Source organism: Peromyscus leucopus, chromosome 4 (assembly GCF_004664715.2).
Source record: "Peromyscus leucopus breed LL Stock chromosome 4, UCI_PerLeu_2.1, whole genome shotgun sequence".
Taxonomy (NCBI): domain Eukaryota; kingdom Metazoa; phylum Chordata; class Mammalia; order Rodentia; family Cricetidae; genus Peromyscus; species Peromyscus leucopus.
This window is the reverse complement of record NC_051066.1, coordinates 4,351,603-4,358,008: the sequence shown is the minus strand read 5'-3', so window position 1 is coordinate 4,358,008 and position 6,406 is coordinate 4,351,603. Positions and strand designations below refer to the sequence as shown.

Sequence of the window (6,406 nt, the reverse complement as noted above, 5' to 3'; positions counted from 1 at the left end):
TATTGACGTCCCCGCTTATGTAATTAGCAGGGGCCGCACCGGCTTCGCCATTGGAGCCCGTGGCCGGCGGGGCCCCGCAGCGCCTCCCGGGGGCCGCCCCCGCGTAGCGAGCCGAGCGGGCACACGCGGAAACGCAGCTGCACAGACCCACGGCCGAGCAGGCGTGCGCACATCACACGCACACAGCTACACCCAGACCCTGGATGACCCGGGTGGGTTGCCCAGCACCTTGATCTTAGAGCATCGGCATCCCACTCCACCTCCGCGAGACCAGGGCACGCCTAAGAGAACCAGACACAGGACACATACAAGTCACAACACTCGAAATGACACTGTTCTCTCAGCATAGGCTCCCGCGGAACCCACGTATAAGGCACACAAGTCAGCAATCATAGAGTCCCGACACAGTAACCACAAGACCGACGCGAGCATGCCACCCACGCACTGCAAAAGAGACAGTCACATACACCACGTGCACAAACAGCTCTGAAGTAAACGGCTGACTTAGGACAGATCTTGTAGCTATGGCTCCACTCTCCCTCCGGGAGAAGACAGTCCCCATCCAGACTCTTGGCGCCAGGGCTGGAGAGTGCTGGCTAACACCCTTTACCCACACTCCTGCTCAGTCTGGAGTGCCTGCCTATTGCACCTGCTCTAGCGTGGCGCCTGCAGACACCCCTGCGGAGTGAGTCACTGCTGGAGCCTTCCCTGCTCATCGTCCAGCGGCCCACACTGGCCCTCTGCTCCTTGGGACGTTGGCAGTGCCCCCTACAGCTCCTGTCTGCCTTCTACCCCGTCCCCAGCTTGAGATACAGGAGTCCTCTTCCACCTTTCCTCATTCCCCCCACCCCTGGGTCTTCCTGCTCCTCCGGGCTTACCGCCCTCATTCTGGGTCTTTGACCCACAGCAGAACCTAGTTGTCTTGAGCATCTGTCTCCTTTTGCTGAGCCTAGAAAGGAAGTTGGTAGCAGCCCCATCAGACAGGATCTTCCAGTCTAGGAAGGCCAATTGAAAGGCACCCACAGGACCAGACATCTAGTCACCTTCAGCAGAGGTAAGACCTGCCTGTCCAGGATAAGAGCCTCTAGGCTGGCCTGTGGCACCTTTAGAATTGCAGGGGCAGGGAGAGCAGAGGAAGCATGTCTCTCCCGCTCACAGGCTGGCTCCACCTATCCCTGGATGTGAGACGCTGAGCATGTCACCTCAGTTGTTGAGGAAGGTTAGGGGCACTGTATGCAAAGCCCCTGTCACCCCGTGGGCATGGTGTGCCGAAGGTGAACAGTGTGCTTTGTCAAGATCTGTAATCACCGCTGTTCCTTTGCATAGGGCACACAGGTGATTAAGAGAAACGGGGCCTGAAGTCTGGTGAGGGAGTCAGTCTTGGGGCAACATATTTATGTTAAAAAAAAAAAAAAGATCCAGGTGTGGAATTGGAGAATTCTTGCTCGGAGGCCAGGCCAGCCTCTGAGCAGAGGGATTGTGAGTGAGCTGTCCCAAGTTTTATATACCACATCCTTATCTATTCAAAGATGGTGGCAATACTGCCCTGCCGCACAGGGCCATTGCCTAGATAAAGGACAATACAGGAAGGAGCAGGTGCTTTGGTAACTTCAACATCCTGTGGAATGTGAAATGAGAAGGTGCTGAAATACTACAAGGCAGGACACTGTAATGCCACAGGAAGGGCGCATGTGATTCATTGTGGTTTAGATGCTGAGTTCCATGGAGAAACTGGCATTCGGATAGGATGCGGGATAGGGAGGCACATATTTCAGGAGAGCAGAATCGAATGGACTGGCACAGAAGAAAAAGTAAAAATCCAGGTTAAAAAGTGAGCGGTGAGCTGGGCACAGTGGCGCACGCCTTTAATTCCCACACTCAGGAGGCAGAGGCAGATGGATCTCTGTGAGTTTGAGCCCAGCCTGGTCTACAGAGAGAGAGAGAGAGACCCTGTCTCAAAAACAAAAAACAAAAACAAAAAAAAATCAAGCAAGCAATCAATAAATGATCAGTGCTTGCTTAGGTAGCATATATACTGAAATTGGAATTATACAGAGAAGCTTAGTTGGCCCTTGTGCAAGGATGACATACAGATTCATGTTCACTCCATGTTTTTCCCCTAAGACTGCTGTTTTGCAATTCTGTTTTCTGTTTGCTTGCTTTTTAAAGGGTTGTTGATGTTGAACCGCCTTCAATAAAACTGATTTAAAATTTAAAACCAGGCAAAAGCTATTAACAGATCATTCCCCAAAGAGGAAACCCAAGACAGCCAAAAATACAAAGAGATGTTCCCCTTCATCGGCCATGTGAGAGATGCAAATGAGAAGGACCGTGCTGCATCATCACACATCCCCAGTGCAGCAAAGACTTAACGTCTGCCTGTTTCAGCAAGTGGGGGCAGTTAGGATGCAGCAGGGGCCTCTCAGGTTCTGCTGATGGGGATGTCAATTGCTGAGACTTGGGAGAGCGGATGGGGTAGTAGCAAGTGGAATTGAAGATGCTGGTTCCTTCACTTTAATGACACTCAGCTTGTAATAGCAAACTAACAAACAAACAAAAAGTAGAATTATGTCCTGAGAGAAACTAAACTAAGACAATGGACCCTGACACACATACATACTATGGATAAATGGGCATGGGGCTAGCTATGCAGCATGTGATAGGAAGTGTCCGTTTGTTCGTTTAAACGTTAGAGGCTGCGCTGTGCATGGTTTTAGCGATAGTCAGGTAGTGTAGTAGCGGTACTAACCATGCATGGGCAATGAAAGATACCTGACTTGGGGCAGGGGAGACTGGCCTGGGTTAGAAAGAAGCAGAGAGAGGTTTAATCAGATCTGTAAGATTTCTTTCTTAGCAAAGACCACATATGGGAAAGTCTGAGGATTTGATGGAGCTGTGTGGCTGGCCATAGTCCTCTCTGTCTATTTTTCTCCTTCCTAGCCTGCAGCTCTCCTCCTGTTCCTGTGCTGTTTCCTCTTGGAGGGAAGAGGGACCTACAGGGCCCAGGAAGTTCGTGAATATTAGAAGATTCACCCCCCCTCCCCCCAGAGTAGTAAATGAGGGCCTGGGTTAAGTGGGTTAAGTGTTTGCTGAACAGGCATGGGGACAAGGCTTCCAATGGCCAGAACTCACAATAAAGCTGGGCACGGCAGTGTGCTTCCAGAACCCCGGGACTCAGAGTGGGTACAGGCAGATACTGAGGTCTTGCTGAAGGAATTTACAGAATCACTGTATGGGGTAGATATTAGAATGAACAGCTGCTCGCTCTTTAGAAGTACCTTGACCTTGAAGAATCCTTGTGGAAAACAGTGATTGTTTCCCGTGATCTGCAGAATTGTTTTGCTGATGGGGCATTGTAGCCATCCCATGACTTTGGTCACAAGATGCCTCAGGCACACCTGAGGCTCTTGTATTGTTATGTATTGCACACAATACATAATAAAGGACTAGAGTCATGGAAGTGACCTCAGTAAGACTTGTAAATTAAAATTAGGGACCTTGGTACGAGGAAATACTTTTTGTTTGTTTGTTTGTTTTGTTATTATTTTTGTTTTGTTTTTGTTTTTTTCCCCAGACAGAATTCCTCTGTGTACTTTTGGTGCCTGTCCTGGATCTCGCTCTGTAGACCAGGCTGGCCTGGAACTCACAGAGATCCGCTTGGCTCTGCCACCCGAGTGCTGGGACTAAAGGCATGTGCCACCACCGCCCGGCTGAGGAAATACTTTGTATAACAGTCAATAAATATGCATTTGTTCAGTTGTTCAGGGGTCCAATCCAGGCTGGACCTTCCTGCTGCCACACAGGCCTTACCATTTCATCTTGAGAATGCCTTCTTTCTTCAACCAACCCATGCTACATGGTACACCCTGACAAGGGGCTCCCTGGCCACCCAGTTCAGCTGAAACAGCGAGCTCCACATTTGGTGAGAGAACCTGTCTCAGAGAATAACTATTCCTGTCTCTCAGGGGAGAGTTAGAAGGAATCTGGTCACTGTAAAGATAGGAGGCACACAAGACCCCAAAAGGATAGAGGAAGGACACCTGACTTTGACCTCGGGCATGTGCACACATGTATGTACCCACCCTAATGTAGTAAATGCTTTCTGGAGAGAGAAGACTTCAGGAAGCAGCCTGCAAGGTGGGGGACCCAAGGGTGTGGACTTAGTGAGCTGTCACTCACAATGGGGCGGGCTTTTTGGTGGTCAGCTGCCTGGAGTCAGCCACACTGCTACAGTTAGCTGCCATGAGCTCATCGGTTCACAGCCTAGGCTAGAAGGGAGTCGATTCCTTGGTCTGTCCATTTGGGGAGAAAGGTGTTCAAGTCTCCTAGGGAAGAGTTACACTCCACGTTTGGGACCTCTGTTTATTATACAGATGGACACAGGAGGCCTGAGAAGGTTACAGATGTGGAGGTTTGGGATGCGGTGCCACTTGTTAAGTGTGCAGGGGGAATTACAGGCCACAGTTCCTCCATGCTTGGCATTAGTGACTTGTCACAACTTGGTGAGCCAAGCTTAGCAGATACCAGGGAGAGGATGAAGGGTTAGAGCCACGGAGCAATTTCTACACCACACACACACTCACACTCACATCATATACCAGGACAAGCTCAATTCCTCAGCGGTGACTCCTCTTCTCTCAGCAGCATCCCCCTCCCCTGCTTTTTTTTAATTAGGTTAAGGAAAATGTAGAAATGTGCAAGAAAGAAAATAAAAGCCACCGGCGATAGCTTCTATCTTATACTTAAATCTTCTTTCCTGGAATGCAGCTCACAAATCATAACTCGCTTGTTTCATGTGCACAGTCACCAACTTACTTTGAGAGAACATCATTTTGTTTCAGGACCATTTGCTCAAGTCGGAAGCAACATAGCATCCATGAAGGTGCTATATGAAGTGAACATACTTTTCACAAATATTTGAATATTATGGTCATTTAGTCTTTGGAAGTAATTATCATGCAGGTGACTAGTTAAATGGGTCTGTGTTCTGCGTTTAAGTTTAGGGGTCAGTTTGGAATGTTCTAGTCATGGAGGTGTTTTCAAATTATGGTAGAAAACATAGCCGTTAACACTATTTGAAAACGAATGGGTTGGTGGGTCAGATTGTGACCTGTTGAAGTGCCTGTGGCCTTGGTTAGCTGCCAAGCCATAAACACTTTTACCTGTGGCTTTTGTGGGTAAATAAAAGAAGTTGTCTACTCCTGTAGAAGGAGAACCTTTGCCAGCTCACAGAACTGCTGCTACCACATCCCCCTGTCACTGTGGAATACAGTCTCTCCATCTGCTAAAAATTAAGTGGTCCTAGCTGATTGGTGGTGCTACAAGCCTTTAATCCCAGCACTCAGGAGGCAGAGGCAGGGGGATCTCTAAGTTCGAGGCCAGGATGGTCTACAGAGTGAGTTCCAGGACAGTCAGGGCTACACAGAGAAATCTTATCTCAAAAAATCAAAACCAAACCAAACCAAAACAAAAAAATTAAGCGGTCTTTCATATCTACTTTCAACATTCAACAGTCAGTTAGGGAGCCGCGCTGTGGACACACATGCTCTGCTGGGATCCTGGGTGTGCTATGAAGATGGAGAAAGTCCAGCTGATGGCCTCAAGATGTTCCTGGGCCAGAGCTGGCAGAAGCAGGGCAGACACATCAACACAGACACATCAACAGGTAATTGCTAGGAGATGGAGTCAGATAAGCAGCCTGGCTTTGAGCACACACAAATGACTTCCAGTATCCCCTTCTCCTTTGTAGGGGAACCTGGGACACATCCTTACCTAACCAGGGCATCAGAGTTGCTCAGTGGTTAAACTTTAGAACAAATGGGTGGTTTTCTGTCATTCATCATAAATCATCGCATATAAATACTTGACCTGTTCTAACTCCAAGTTTTTATATTTGAGAATATTTTGTCTCCTTGTTTTTTTATGGTGTATTGTCCCATTTTGGTCTCAAGGAGATGTTAAATGAGGCAAAGTCAAGCCATCAAGCCTGGTGACTGGCCCCCAGGGCTTAGCTGATGGCCTTCTGCCTCAGTGAATGTTCCTTTGATATCACATGACCCCACCTCCAGCCCTGCCTCACCCCACACCCACGGAAGCTGTGAGGTGAGCAAGGCGCCCGGAGGGCAGGACTTCCTCACCTGTGGTTGGTGGGATCTCAGTGTGTGTAAGGAGGTTCTGTGGCATGTTCAAGGTCACGAATTAGCCGCCGGGGCCAGGCAGCTGGCTGAGAGGACCTCCCGAGTCAGCACCCAGGCTCTCATTTTCAGCCAGGGAACTGCGTCTATAAGAGGCTTGTTCAAGGACAAGTGGGGAAGACCTGCAGGCTGAGTGGGAACCAGTGGAGAAGCCAGATCTGTTCCTGGTGTTGTCTCCTCAGCTCTCAGGGGGCGCCCCCGGAATCTTTCTT

At 49.2% G+C, this 6,406-nt stretch overlaps 1 non-coding gene across 1 annotated transcript; it reads left to right on the top strand.

Moving 5' to 3' along the window:
* The first annotated feature begins 2,011 nt into the window (after positions 1-2,011).
* On the top strand, positions 2,012-2,116 carry LOC114704721. The gene has a single exon (XR_003736309.1). It is a non-coding gene; the product is annotated as a U6 spliceosomal RNA (small nuclear RNA).
* The last annotated feature ends 4,290 nt before the right edge of the window (positions 2,117-6,406 follow it).